Genomic DNA, 16,078 nt, shown 5'->3' with positions numbered 1-16,078 from the left:
AATCCTATTGACTGAAATAGCTCTTACCTGCAAATCTGTTTAGAACTCACAATTCTATTCATGATTACTCAGAAGCAAGTCCTACTGTGTTCAGTGGGCTTACTTCCAGGTAGCAGTGCAGAGGATTACAGCCAATCTTATAGAGGGCTAAGCCCTTTTATCTCTGAGTATTTCCTTTTGAATATATTGTTCAGGGTAACACTGAAAGGCTGAAATCCTTACTTAGAAGTAGGTTCCACTAACTCCAATGCAACCTTATTCCAGTAAATGTTGTTAGAATTATTTTATTTATTTAACATATTTTATACCGCCCAAAACTTTAGTCTCTGGGTTGTTTACAACAAAACAAAGTAACAACAGAAAAGGTTAAAATATTAGTTAAAACAAAATAAATGTCAACAGAAAAAGTTAAACCATTACCATTTTAAATGTTAAAATAATATTTTAAAACAATTTTAAAACTATTAAAACATTATTTAATTAAAAGCCTGGGTGAACAGATGTGTCTTTAAAGACTTTTTAAAAGTTGTCAGAGATGGGGAGGCCCTTATTTCAGCAGGGAGCGAGTTCCAAAGTTTTGGGGCAGCAGCGGAGAAGGCCCGTCCCCGAGTAGCCATCAGATGAGCCAGTGGCAACTGCAGACAGACCTCTCCTGATGATCTCAATGGGTGGTGGGGTTCATGATGGAGAAGAAGTTATCTTAAATACCCAGGACCCAAGCTGTTTAAAGCTATATAAGTTATAACCAGCACCTTGTATTTTGCCTGCAAACTTATCGGCAGCCAGTGTAGCTCTTTCAATACCGGAGTAATATGGTCTCTCCGAGATGACCCAGAGACCAACCTGGCTGTTGCATTGTGGACCAACTGTAGTTTCTAGACTACATACAAAGGCAGCCCCACATAGAGCGCATTGCAGTAATCCAGTCCGGAGGTTACCAGCATATGTACCACCGTTCTGAGGTAGTTTATTTCAAGAAACAGACACAGCTGGCATATCAGCCAAATCTGATAGAAGGCACTTATGGCCCCTGCCTCAACCTGGGACATCAAGGAGAGGCTTGGATACAGAAGCACCCTCAGACCATGTATCTGTTCATAGGAACACAGGAAGCTGCCATATACTGAGTCATACCATTGGTCCATCTAGCTCAGTATTGTCTTCACAGACTGGCAGCGGCTTCTCCAAGGTTGCAGGCAGGAATCTCTCTCAGCTCTATCTTGGAGAAGCCAGGGAGGGAACTTGGAACCTTCTGCTCTTCCCAGAGCGGCTTCATCCCTTGAGGGGAATATCTTGCAGTGCTCACACATCAAGTCTCCCATTCATATGCAACCAGGGCAGACCCTGCTTATCTAAGGGGACAAGTCATGCTTGCTACCAAAAGACCAGCTCTCCTCTCCTAAAGTAAGGTTCTTTCTAGGGAAGTATGACCCCATCCAGAACAGGGAGATCAAACTCATCTCCCACGTTTTGACCCCGCACAATGAGTACCTCCGTCTTATCTGGATTCAGTCTCAGTTTGTTATTTCTCATCCAGCCCATCACTGCCTCCAGGCAGGCACTTAGGGAGGTTATGCCCTCTTCCGATGATGTTGACATGGAGAAATATATTTGTGTGTCATCAGCACACTGATAGCACCAAATCTCCTGAAGATTTATCCCTGCAATTTCATACAGATGTTAAACAACATTGGAGACACCCCTGAGGGACACCATACAAAAGTTCAGTTTTTGAAGAACAAAAATCTCCAAGGGACATCATCTGGAACCTACCACAGAGGTAGGAGCGGAACCACTGCAAAGCAGTGTCTCCCACTCCTAACCCACTCAGATACTCCAGAAGGATACAATGGTCAATAGTATTGAAAGCTGCCAAGAGGTCCAAAAGGACCAACAGAGTCACACTCCCACTGTCAATTCCCAATTGGAGATCATCCATCAGGCCTACCAAGACAATCCCCATCCCACAGCCCGCCCCAAAGCCAGTCTGAAATGGGTCTAGATAATCAGTTTCCTCCAAGATCATCTGGAGCTGGGAGGCCACCACCCTCTCAATTACCTTGTCCAGCCACGGAAGGTTGGAGATAGGCCTGTAGTTACTCAGCTATGAGGGATCCAAGGCAGGCTTCTTCAGAAATGGTCTAATAATTGTCTCCTTAAGACAAGGAGGTAGGCTGCCCTCCCTCAGAAAGTCATTTATAATCTCTGCCAGGCCTTCTACAATAAACCCGCCCCTGCCAGCTAGTATAAGCCATGTCAGGCAAGGGCCAAGAGAACAAGTGGTAGGCTGCACCATTCCAATCAGCTTGTCCACATCCTCAGGAGTCACAAACTGGAACTGATCCAACCTAATCACACAAGAGGAGTCACTGGACACCTCTACATCAGACACTGAGGTAATTGTGGAGATTGAGTCTAAGTTGGTCCGAATACGAGAGATTTCCCCCACAAAGAATTCATTAAACATATCACAGAGGATAATTGGTCATTCTAGATTCTAATTCAAGGGAGGAGGGGCACATACTTGCTCTCTCACAACCCTAAACAACTCCGCTGGACGTGAACTTGTGGATGAAATATGAGCAAAATATAATCGCTTCTTTGCTGCACAGATCACCTGATCTTCAAATGTGCTTCATGTTGCAATCTGTCGAATTTGAGAAGTATTTCTCCACTTGCACTCTACCTTGCCACTTCAGCCCCCGTAATTTTTGCATATACCAAGGGGCCATGTTTGAAGCGGGTCAGAGAGGATGCTTGGGAGCGATCATGTCTACTGTCCTGGTGAGTTCGCTGTTCCAGTTCTCCACCAGGGCATCAACAGGGTCGCCGGCAGAGCCAACACTAAATCCCTCCAAAGCTTCTTGGATTCCTATTGGATCCAATAACCTTCTCAGGCAGACCATCCTAATAGGCCCCTCACCCCTGCGGAGGTGGGAAGTGATCATGAGTACAACCTTAACCAGATGGTATTCTGTCCATGACAATGGGGAAATCACAGGAGTCCCCACCCACGGAACACCACCCTGAGCAGAGTGAAAGACCAAATCACACATGTGACCAGCAATGTGTGCTGGTCCCAAGACCACTTGGGATAGGCCCATAGTTGTCATGGCCACGATGAACTCTTGATCTGCTCCAGACAGATTGGTCCCAAAATGAAGTCCCCCACCATCACAAGCCTCGGGGACTCTAACACCAAGCATGAGACCAAGTCCATCAGCAGTGTTTCCTCTAACAAGGATTTTTAGATGTTGTTTACTACAACTTCCAGAATCCCCAGCCAAAGGCCACTACAGCTGGGGATCCTGGGAGTTGTAGTGAACAACATCTGTGATTCCCTGCTAGAGGGAACAGTGTCCGTCAGCTCAGTTAGGGACTCTGTTGAGCAGTGGGGCAATTGGTACACCAAAAAGTCCCAATCTATCCTTAGTCCACAAACTCAAGTATACACATTCGATATGGTCTGACAGTTCAACAGGGATCCTGGTAAGGTAGATGTAAGGGAGATGATTCTGGTCCAGTCACTTCTCTCTCAGACTAACCTACTTCACAGGGTTGTTGTGAGGAGAAACTTAAGTATGTAGTACGCCACTCTGGGCTCCTTGGAGGAAAAGTGGGATATAAAATGTGATCATGATGATGATGATGATGTTTTTCATAGACAACAGCCATTTCACCTCCTCATCAACGGTCCCTCACCCACTCCTCAACAGTGTACCCTGGAGGGAAAAGCTGGGACCAGACCGGGCCACAAGCCACTCCCAATCAGGTCTCTGTAATACATACCAGGTCGGTTCCTTCATCCAGAATCAGATCATGGATGGTTTCTGATTTGTTCTGGACTGACCTGGCATTACAAAGGAGCAATGTGGGGATGGCACTGCTCCCCAAGGTCAAAGAACTGGGAGAACAGCTGGAAGGGGAAACAGCTATTCGATTTCCAATTCCCCTTCCCCTGTAATGGCCCGCTGACCTGCCAATGTTACTTCTTCTATTCTCCACCACCACCAGAATTGCCACCCCATAATTAGTGGATATGTCCCCTTTCTTCCCATCTCCAGACAGCCCTAGACACATTAAACATGTCTCACCCAAAAGATGCTTAAAACAGAAGCCCAAAGTGTTATATACCCACCCACTCAACCACCATTACTACACACAAGGTTCCTTGGCCAGGAGGCCTGGCCCTGGCCCTCATTAACCCCTGAAGTGGCTCCCCCAAAGGGGTGACCCCACTGGTGGCAGGCCCGCTGCCACAAGTCATATCCCTTTATATTAATTTAATTATAAACATTATTAGAATTGCCCCAGGGCTTTAGAATATACTCCCTGCTGAAATAAGAGCATCTCCTTCTCTGTTTGTTTTCAGGAAGTCTCTCAAGACTCTCCTGTTCTCACAAGCTTTTTATTAGAATTAATTTTCATAATTTTAATAATTGGTTTTAATAACTGTTTTATACTATTGCTTTTATTGTGTCTCACACATTTTAATCTGTGTTGACTTTTAAATATTATTTTAAATTTTGTACACTGCCTAGAGTTGTACATATCAGGTGGTATAAAAATATGATAAATAAATCAATCAATAAATTATATTTCTTGCTAAACAAAGAAAAAAGAATAATGAGCAAGTCTAGGATAATAAGATGCAAAAGGGTTCCCTTGCTAGAAGAGAGAATTTCTGCTCCAGGGCTTTTAATATGCAGAAATTCAACAGATGCAGCAAGGAGGAAACACTTCACATAATGCATAATGAATTGAATACTATTGTGCAGTTGTTAATGCATTGAAACCCTATTAGGAAAATGTCTGATGTGCAGAAATCCAGCAAATGAAGCTTTCTCCATAACTGTATCTGCTGTGAATGTCTTTACCATAGTAGAACATAAACAGAGATTAGTTATCGCATCTGGATTAGCTTCACAGCCTTTCTTTTTAACCAAAAACTTGGTGACCTGCTAAAATACAATATGAACTGAGTTTTCTTTGGCCAGCTTGGCTCTTTTGACTTGACACTAGCAAGATCAAGTCATGGAAGACTGTCAGCATAAGGGATATCCTTTCAAAAACAGGACACAGTTTTCTACTTTTTATTGTTAAGCTTTTTTTTTTTTTAATGGCTCGCTCGCTCTCCAAACCACTTCTATATTATAGAGTTTCCATTCCTACATATAGATGAGAAACCTTTACACTCTTCAACATTTATATTGCAAGTGAAAAGTGATTCATTCACTATGTTTTTGATTAGTAAGTAATTTTTGGTAAATGGTACAAAAGGTCTAGTGAGGTTTGTCTATTTTAAAACCAGGAATTCCTGAAAAGAAAAAAAACCTATTGGATCATAATTTGCCATGTGCTCATGTAAACAAAATGTTAATTTTAGGACATAATTTTCAGAAATAAGCTGTGCTATTATTTCTAAGTATATTAATCATCTTGATTATTAATGTACATATGTATCTTAGAGGCCTGTCATATATTGTACTGCTTGTGGCAGTGAAGCTTCTCAGTGAATAGTGTGTGTGTGTGTGTACAGTTGCATACACACATGTGCACATACATGCACCCAAAAACCTTCAGTTTAAAATGATAGTTAAGATGCTTTACCTTTTCACTCATGCTCTAAAGAGAATGGAAATTGCAAGTTAAGGTGCCCATCTTCACTTCCGCACCATATAAGCTGTAAAGACTTTGTAGTCTGTTATATGATGATGGCTTTAGAAACGGGGTTCCATGAACCCATACTTTGCCTTGGTCTTTCAGTTGGACATTTGGCTGGGGAAGGGTGCATCCAGGCAGACATTCAACATGTGCAGCTTCCCTAATCACTTCCTAGAGATGCCATTGATGAATTTCTGCCTCATGCATCATTGATCAAGGCAAAGTGTGGGTGCATGGAACCTTGATTTAAGTTCCTTCAGGACTGTGTTATCAGAAAAAGTGTAAGAATTGTACACAAGTGATGTAGCCATCCACATACAGAGACACAGACACACAACAGCCATTCACACAAATGCAGGTAGACACACTGCAGCCATTCACACAGACACAGGCACACACACTGCAGCCCTTCACACACACAGACACAGGCACACACACAGGGGCAACAAAGGCATGGGGCACACACAGGGGCACACAAAGACACAGGGGCGCCGGCACATGCACACAGGTGCACGCACGCACGCACACACCCTCACCCATTCCAGCACACACTTCACCCCTGACTCCCAGTCCCGGCAAGCCAGCATTGCCTGCCGGCTGCCCCACCCCCAGGGCTCAAATGGCCTTTGCACTTGTGCAGAGTCTGCACATGCCTAGAGGCCAACTGAGCCCTGGGGGTGGAGGTCATGGCAGCCAGCAGGGAAAGCTGGGTTGCTGAGGCCAGGGTGAGGTGCACACCAGAATGGGTGAGGGTTGAGCAGCAGAAGGGAGCATTGTGCAGGAGTGGTGGCAATGGCCAGAGGGAAAGTCAGCCGCTGTCCACACATGGGGTGCCATCTGAGCGCCAGAAGCAGGGCAACTGGAGGGGCAGAGTGGCGAAGACAAGGGGGCCACAGCTACACTGGGCCAGTGCTGGGCCACAGTGCTGCAGGCCTAAAGGGATTGAGTGGCTATTGGGCCAGAGAAGCAGGATCAACGCAACTGGGAGGGCAGAGTGGTGAGTCAACCACCATGTTTATTGTGGGCAGCACTGTAGGCACTTTAACCTCAAACTTCCCACTGCACAGACTCTGTTAGCACTAAAAATGCATCTTTTTGCCTCTTTGACAATCAGTTGTAAAATAAACCCAACTTTGAGGATCAATTATAAAACAACAATAAATTGGGTTACAGGGCGGGGGATATGCAGAAGGTACTTTTCTGGCATGCAATCTAAAGGCTCGAACTATGCAAATGGACTACATAATCATTTAAATAGCACTTCCTTAGTCTGAAAAAAATGTCACCAACCCTTTAAACCCCTGCTCAAAAGCAAAAAAAACCCCACTTTAAACTTCTATATCTACGCCATTTTCCAACAGACCTTTGCCAAATTTGCAAGGGAAATGTCTCTTGACACCTAGTGAATATATGCTATTGATAAGGCAGATTAAACAAATGGTTTTGATTTTATAAGTAATAGTATGTTCATGGCTTATAATGGTGGAACGTTGAAAACACACTCCAGCATAACTATATTGGCAGCAACCATAACTGGACTTCTCCAGATGATCTTAATAGGCGACAGGGTTCATGACGGATGAGGCACTCTCTTAAGTACCCTGGACCTAAGCTGTTAAGGGCTTTATAGGTAACAACCAGCACTTTGTATTTCACCTGGAAACATATCTGCAACCAGTGCAGTTCTTTTGGAATTGGTGTTATGTGGTCCCTTTGGGTAAACCCAGAGACCAGTCTGGCTGCCATATTCTGAACCAAATTGTAGTTTCTGAACTATGTACAAAGGCAGCCCTACATTGAGTGCATTACAGTAGTCAAGTCTAGAGGTTACCAGCATATGTACCACTGTTTTAAGGTCATTTGTCTCCAGAAATGGACGTATCTGGCGTATCAGCCAAAGCTGATAAAAAGCACTTTTGGCCACAGCCTCAACCTGAGAAACCAGGGAGAGTTTGGGATCCAGGAGCACTCCCAGACCATGAACCTGATCTTTTAGGGGGAGTGTAACCCCAGCCACTTACTTTGTTAGCATCCAGAGAAGACAGTTGCAAGGCTTTTAAAATCTGTCATTAAATTAGTGTCTACAATCTACTTCAGATGGCCTGGACTGACATTGAACTACAAGCATGAAAGTATCTATAGACACTGAAAGGGCAAGTTTATTCTGTGCATGAACAGCAACACAAAAAAGGCAGGAAAGACATTCAGAAATCCAGGAAGGATAGTCAGAGCGGAAAGGAGGCGTACTTCTGAAGATAACAAGGAGGGTAATATGAGAAAATGAGAGAAAGTACAGAGATTCCATTTTTTGCTGATATTAGACAACACTCTTGTGTTGATTTAAAAATGCTTCCAAAAGAAAATATTTGAGACCTTGAGGTTAGTTATCATATGGCTCAAGTATAACAATATGAAAAATTGTGGAAGCTGTTATTTCCATATTCTGAAGAAAGATAGGACTGCTAGCTGCCTAGCTGCCTTCTTCATTCCAGGCCTACCTAACCCTGAATGAAACATATCAGCAAAAGAGATAAGAGGGATAATAGGTAACGTTTTCAGGCTCCAATTTTATTAAAGGAACAAGTAAATGAGCAAAATTGGCTCTAGCCAGTATGGAGAAGAGCTCCTAACTTTCAATAACTGGTGAGCAGGATCTGCCTGTATAGTCCAGTCAACAGCCAAGTAGCCCTACCTATACCGAAAGAAGTAGCTTTGATCCCAGTGCTTCACAATACCCAAGTAGGACAGGCCAAGCCTGTTCCTGTGATCAGCCTCAGTGACTCTCAAATAATGTCATATATTTTCCTCCATGCAGAATTTAGCGCCATTTGCTGCTTTGGAAAATTAACCTCCTGTGTCACCTTGTTTCTGCACTGAGAAATTGAATGATTGATACGACGATGAATGTTGAGTCACATCTAGGTAGTTTAATATTTATTTTTAGTATGTGTGTGCTGCTTTTTGCCAAAAGACTTTAATATGAGATTTTTTTAAGTCCTTCTTGCACATTACTTTGCTGCATTTGTAGGTTTGCTTTGTCACCTACATCTTTTCTCATAATAATAGCAAGATGCCTCATGGAATTATGGATGCTTCGTGGATTTATATTTGGACCCAGACATTATATGTTAGTACTTATTGATTAAGCAAAGTTCAAATGATTTCAGGCTCCATGACTTTTGGAGAATTCTTCCCGAGTCTTCCAACAGAAGGGGTGGTTTTATTTTTTGTTTTGCAGAGACTTTAGTGAGATGAATGACTTAAAATAAAGGTATTGTGGCAGCAAGCATGACTTGTCCCCTTAGCTAAGCAGCGTCCACCCTGGTTGCTTAGGAATGGGAGACTAGAAGTGTGAGCACTGAAAGATATTCCCCTCAGGGGATGAAACCACTCTGGGAAGAGCAGGAGGTTTCAAATTCAAGATATTTAGTGGTGATGTCTCCTTCCCCTTCTTTCCCCTCATGTGATCTGTAACCTGGAACAGGCAAACACCAACAATTAGTTTTCTACTATAACTAAACCCGCCTACAGTATATAGTAAGAAGATTAAATGTCCTAGATATTGTAAGGATTTTTACCTCTCTTCCCTTTCCTTGAGATCATCTTCTCTGCCTCCTTCCAGATCTACCTCCATGACTGCCCTTTCAATGCCTCATAAGATGGAGATGGGTTAGGCTCTGGCCCCTCCTACATCTGAGCCTGGCCAGGTACTCATCCTTGTGTCCTTACATGCTCCAAGTAACTGGAGCACCACCTGTCTTTGATGTCCTTTCCAGAGCTTTTGATTTTCTGTGGCATCTTTGACTGTTTAATAAGCAAATTGCAATGTTAACAAAAACTAATGATGCCACTTTCATTTGTGATGAAATGAAGTTAATAGACCTCCCTATCTGAGACTAAATGGTGTATTTATATCTGGCCATGTAAGAGAAATTTAGAAGAAACGAGCATTGTTGTTTTTCAACATTCTAAAAATGTGTACCCTACTTTCCCAAAGCAGCTATTAGAAGTATTAAACACATGTACACACACAGTTGAAGAAGAAGAAGAAAAGGCCAGATATCAAGGAGAGTGAAGTCTGGGGCTCTCTCCATCAAAGCCAATAATTATTTAGTTAAAAACATCTGGGCATCTATCTACTGGGTGAAGTGACCCTCCAGCCTACTCCAGTTTGATTCCCCTATTCTAAAGAATGAGACTCATTAGGGGGATACCTCTTTCATAGCCTTGATGGCTGAGTTTATGATGCAAGTGTGTATAAAAAATGGCTTCTCAGGAGCCCTTAGTATTATCCAGAACTTCTGTTGTGTACATATCTAGAAGATGTGTTCAGGCCTCTAGATTGTCCTCTTATATAAAAAGTTAAGAAACAATACATACACTTAGCCTTTTGTTGACTTCTTGTTTTGCCTCAAAATGATTCATTAGTGGAATGTGAAACTGTGTTTATATGGCTTCTCTTGGCTTGCACAAACCACCTACTAACTAGACAAAGAGGAGCCTTTTAAAGAGGTGGTTCTCTTATAGTAAGCAAGGGGATGGAAACTGTCCTTAGTCAATGCAGCACAATGTTCTCCCAGTGACTATTGCTGGCACCCCACAATGTGTATCATTATAAATTGTGAGTGCACATGAGACAGGGATTCCTTTCGAGATATAAACTACACTGAGGTGTAGGTGTGTGTGTGTAGACTATATAAGTATTCATAATAATAAGAAAACACATTTAATTCCTATCTTTCCCTTTAAGCAAATGTCATGTTTTTAATGATTCAGTTAACATACAACAACAAACAATCATCTAAGATAAAGAGAATGAAATATTAAGGGTGACACTGAAGAGAAAACTAGTTTTCATGAATTTATTGACACACAGACATGTCTAGCTCTATAACAGGACAGGAGTGCTCCTGGATTTTGCAGCCTTCCCCTCAGGCTATTGGTGACTTATTTTATGACTTCTCTTTTCATGGAAGATGCTTGCTGGTGATTCACTGGTGCCAAAGATGGAGTTCCTAATTACACGAAAGACAGTTACTAGAAATTATTTCCTTTCTTTCCAGTAGTAGTATGTGGTACAGACACGTACATACCCTGTCCCAAACAAAACAACAACCCAGTATTTAATATTAAAGTATGGTTCTTCCAAACACACAGCAAAATCCATTCATCCTAATTTATCTGATATTGATTTCTGTTCAAACTGTCAAGCATAAGACAACCACTCAATATATTGCAACACATATGCAATTTAAATATTACCTTTCCTCTTCTTTATTGGCATATCATCATCTAACTTGCATCTTCTATTTTTTCTACCAGTGCGATCTCTGCGAATCTTGCCAGATGCACTAATTCTGTGCTTTGACATTTTTCTTGATGTTTCAGGATTCCAGGCGCAAAGACATATTACTTTGCTTGGTACTGCCAAGCTGTCTACTCTGACAGGTACAAAATATGCAGCAGTGTATGGTGGTCCTTTATCTGCTGAAACATGACCATATATAGTAACATGGTCATAGTTAGAGAGAGAGAGAGAGAGAGAGAGAGAGAGAGAGAGAGAGAGAGAGAGAGAGATTTGGTATATGGGATTAATATGTAAACAGATATGATTGTGGTAGCTCATATGTTGTTGTTTTGAACAAAATGTTTCTCTGAATGCTGTTTGTTCCATGATTATTAGAAAGTGCATTTTCAGATATGAAATTTCAAAATGCCCCTGATAAATGAGCAGAGTCTCCTCTTAAAGTAATAAATGCTCTTATTTAGAAAGGGAGAACAACTGGCTCTATCCTTCTCCAGCACAGCATCCCTCAAGTAATTCTTTTTACATTGTGAGGCATCTTTGGACAGGGAACCATCTTATTGATTTATTTACTGTGTAAACTGCTTTGAGAACTTCTGTTGAAAAGCAGTATATAAATATTCATAGTAGTAGTGATTCAAAATGGAAAGAGAGCAAGAACAATGGCCCGTTATTGTTAGTAAATACTGCAAGCATTCACTCCAAGCATCCTGACACAGCTTAGGATGCCAGTCCAACTTTTACAGCACAACTTACATTGGTTTCCTGGGCTCCCAGTCTCACATTCAGTCATATTTCCAAAAACAAGACCAGACTGGAATCTCTTACTCTTAGCAATGAAATAAACTAGAGGCAGGAAAGAGAAAACTTTGCAAATGTCACATTGAGCTTCCATTCCTGAACTTAAATTGTTCAGATGAACTATCACTAAAAGCAATTGTCATTGGTCTTTGGAACAATGGAGATCATCATTGATAAAGACACTTCACATGCACTAGGTGCTTTACAAAGGCCGCATTCGCACATAACACAGAACTGCAATTGAAGGGGCCAGTGGTTCTGCATGTGTTACATGTGAATACATGCAATTGGAGGTAGGCATGGCAATGAAACTGAAGGTTCAGATTTGGAACTCCAATCTGAACTCTCATTTTTGGTGAGTTTCGTTGCTGCAGTCCAAGGTTGGATGCAGCATGAGGTACGTCTGAATGTGGGAATGCAAGCTGTGTTCCCTGGAAGCAGAATTGAGGGAGGAAGCGCCTCTCTCAAGTCAGGCATGATTGGCTTTGTGGACTGTGCTTGAGTCAAGAAGGAAGCCCTCACAGCCAGTTCCCTCTCCTCTCTGCAGTCTTGTTGACTGCAGAGAAGACACTCTCCATTATGTCCAAACACACAGAACTCAGGATGGCATCTGCACAAGCTCAGATACCATTTCCTTCCTGATGCTGCCCAAAGGCTGCTGGGTACAGGGAACTTCTGGTTCCAAGCAGGATGTAGTTGGGCAAACAGAGAGCCCAGCTACTTAATACAAAGTGCCACTCAGATGTGGGGGGGATTCATGGAGGGGCACCCCTCCATGTGCCTACTTTCTGCCTCCACCCACAATGTGCACAAAATGCTTCATGCACATTCCAAGAACAATGTCACTTGTCAATAAAAAGGCTGAAATTCCATTCATGTGATTTATTTATAAAATATTTGCTTAAAATGTGGGCTGAAGTTAGCGAGCAACAATTTTCTTTTGTCTTGGTGTTAATTTATTTGTTTATAATTTATTTATTGATTACATTTTATACCACCCCATTGAAAGGCTCTGGGAAATGCACAGCAAGTAAAATACAAAAACAAAACCATTTTAAACCAACAAATTAAAACAATACATTAAAAAATTAAAATAGTTCAGAAACATTTAAAACCAATTAAAATGCTTAAAAACAATTTAAAAACCTTGGAAGGCCAGGCCAATGTAAGTAAGTATTTAGGGCTCTCTTGATGGCCAACAACAAGCCCCAACTACGGACATCTGTCAGGAGTGCATTCCACAAGCCAGGGGCAGCTACAGAGAAGGCCCGGCTCTGAGTCACCACCAGACATGCCAGTGGTAACTGGAGACGGACCTCTCTGGATGACCTCAATGTGCAATGGGGATCATACAGAAGAAGGCGCTCTCTAAAGTAACCTGGACCTAAGCCATTTAGGGCTTTAAAGGTGATAACCAGCACTTTGTATTTTGCCCGGAAACATATTGGCAGCCAGTGAAACTATTTGAGAACAGGCATAATATGGTCTCTCTGGGTTACCTCAGAGACCAGTCTGGTTGCCACATTTTGAACTAACTGAAGTTTCCGAACTACATACAAAGGCAGCCCCATGGAGAGTGCATTGCAATAGTCAAGCTTGGAGGTTGCCAGCTGATGCACCACTGTTTTGAGATCATTCTCTTCAAGGAATGGATGCAGCTGTTGAATCAGGCAAAGTTGATAGAAATCATAGCCTCCACCTGGGATAGCTGGGTGAGACCTGGATCCAAGAGCACTCCCAAGCTGCAAAACTGATCCTTTTGGAGGCGTGTAACTCCATCCATGACAGGAAGCTCTAACTCATCCCTCAAATTCCAATCCCCAACAATGAGCACCTCTATCTTGCTTGGATTCAGCTTCAATTTGTTTTGCCTCATCCAGCTCATTACTGCCTGTAGGCAGGCATTTAGGAAGTGAATGCCATTTCCTGATGATGATGATGATGATCATGATAAGGATAAATAAATTGGGTCTCATCAGCATACTGATAATACCCTGCACCAAATCTCCTGATGAGCTCACCCAGTGGTTTCATGTAGATGTTAAAAAGCATTGGTGACAGAATGGAGCCCTGAGGGACTCCATATAATAGCTCCTGTTTTGAAGAGCAATTGTCACCAAGCTCCACCATCTGGAATCTGTCCAAGAGGTAGGAGCGAAATCACTGCAAAGCAGTGCCTCCTATCCCCAATTCCCTCAGGCGATCCAGAAGGATACCATGGTCGATTGTATCGAACACCGCTGAAAGATCCAAAAGAACCAACAGAGTCACACTCCCTCTGTCGATTCCCTGGTGAAGGTCATCCATCAGGCTGACCAAGGCAGACTCAACCCCATAGCCTGTTCAAAAGCCAGTTTGAAATGGGTCTAGATAATTGGTTTCCTCCAAAACTGCCTGGAGCTGATTAGCCCCCACTTTCTCAATCACCTTCCCCAACCATGGGAGACTGGAAACCGGCCTATAACTACCCATCGCTGAGGGATCTAGGGAAGGCTTCTTAAGAAGTGGCCTAATCATTGCCTCCTTCAAACAAGGAGGCATCCTACCCTCCCTCAGTGATTAATGCTATTAACTAGGCCGTCTCCAAATATTTCCCTGCTAGATAGAAGCAGTCAAGTCAGGCAAGGATCCAGAGAACAAGTGGTAGGCCACACCACCCCAAGCAGCTTGTCCACTTCCTTAGGCATCACAAATTGAAACTGAACCAATTTAATACTGCAAGAGGGATTGCTGGACACCACCTTAATAGACTCTGTAAAACCAGTAGAGTCTAAGTCAGCCCGAACACAAGAGATCTTATCCACAAAGAACCCATTAAAGACATTACAGCAGAACATAGTCTCTGGGGGCTGGTTTGAACTGGAGGGAACCTGAATCAAGCTTCTCACAACCTGGGACAATTCCACTGAACGTGAACCTGCAGAAGCGATGCACACAGACCAGAATTGGTTTTTTGCTGCACACACCGCTTCCGCATAAACCTTCAAATGGGGTTTATGCTGTATCCTGTCAAATTTGAGCCGAATTCTTATCCACTTGCGTTCCAGTCAACTACCTTGCTGCTTCAGACCCCACAACTCCTCTGTAGACCAAGAAGCCACTTTTAAAGAAGGTTGGAAGGGAGTGATCATGTCTACTGCCCTGGGGAGTTCCCTATTCCAGGTTCCCACCAGGGCATAGACAGAATCACTGGCAGCACTGACACTGAAATCTTCCAAGGCTTTTTGGAATCCTACTATGTCCAGCAGCCTTTTTGGGTGGACCATCTTAATAGGTCCACCACCCCTGCAAGGCTGAGTTGGGGCCATGAAACCAACCTTAACCAGGTGGTGGTCCGTCCATGACAATGGGGAACACCCCCTGATCAGAACAAAAGACCAAGTCAAGAGTAAGACCGGTAACATGAGTTGGTCCTGAAACTTATTGGGATAGGCTGATAGTTGTCAACTCCTGAGCTGCACCAGAAACGTTAGCTTCAAAGTGGATATTGAAGTTCCCCAGCACTAAAAGTCTGGGTGACCAGCACCAGCTCTGAGACCAACTCCATCAGCTCAGTTAGGGAGTCGGTTGGGCAGTGGGGTGGATGGTACACCAACAGAATCCCTAATCTATCCCTAAATCCCAGCCATAAAAATATACACACTCAATATGTCAACTGTCTCACAGGGGCCCTAGTACGGGAAATGGTATTCTTATGGACCACAGCCACTTCACACACACCCCGCCCACTTACCCATGCCTGCTCCACAACCTGGTAGGAGTTATCCTAGTAGTAGCCTGGTGGGAGAAGCTGGGTCCAAACTAGGCCACTAGCCTCCCCCATCAGGTTTCAGTTATACAAGCCAGGTTGACTCTCTCATCCATGATCAAGTCATGGATTATTTCAGTCTTATTCTGGACCAACCTGGCATTGCAGAGGAGAATGTCCAGGTTCTGTGGGTAGTTGGAACTGCTCCCCAAGGCCTGAGAGCTGACAGGGCAGCCAGAAGTGGAAACCGTTACTAAATTACTAGTCTCCCTTCCTCTGTAATGGCCAACTGTTCTGCCAACACCAATTCTTCTATTCTCCACCAGTCAGTCTTTATTATTACAGCCAATGGCCAGAATTACAAGAATAAAGTCATTTAGAATTAACAACTTCATTCCGAATAACACCACAAATATAACAAAATTTAGCAACATTGAATAAATTCTCCTCTTTACAATCCTTTAAAATTAAATTTAAATAGTCCATTTCACACCACACCAGTAGTAGCTGCTCCAAGGCAGCAGGATGCACACACACACTCCTGCATCACCCTTCCCAAG

At 43.0% G+C, this 16,078-nt stretch overlaps 1 long non-coding RNA gene across 1 annotated transcript; it reads right to left on the bottom strand.

Annotated features, from left to right (window-relative positions):
* Positions 1-10,512: 10,512 nt before the first annotated feature.
* Positions 10,513-13,765, bottom strand: LOC128325661 (uncharacterized). Its single transcript, XR_008307545.1, has 2 exons — positions 10,927-13,765; positions 10,513-10,679 (listed from the first exon to the last, which is right to left on the bottom strand). It is a non-coding gene; the product is annotated as an uncharacterized LOC128325661 (long non-coding RNA).
* Between the last annotated feature and the right edge of the window lie 2,313 nt (positions 13,766-16,078).

Source organism: Hemicordylus capensis, chromosome 5 (assembly GCF_027244095.1).
Source record: "Hemicordylus capensis ecotype Gifberg chromosome 5, rHemCap1.1.pri, whole genome shotgun sequence".
Taxonomy (NCBI): Eukaryota; Metazoa; Chordata; class Lepidosauria; order Squamata; family Cordylidae; genus Hemicordylus; species Hemicordylus capensis.
Note: the sequence above shows the minus strand (reverse complement) of the source record. Positions and strands in the feature narration are given on the sequence as shown.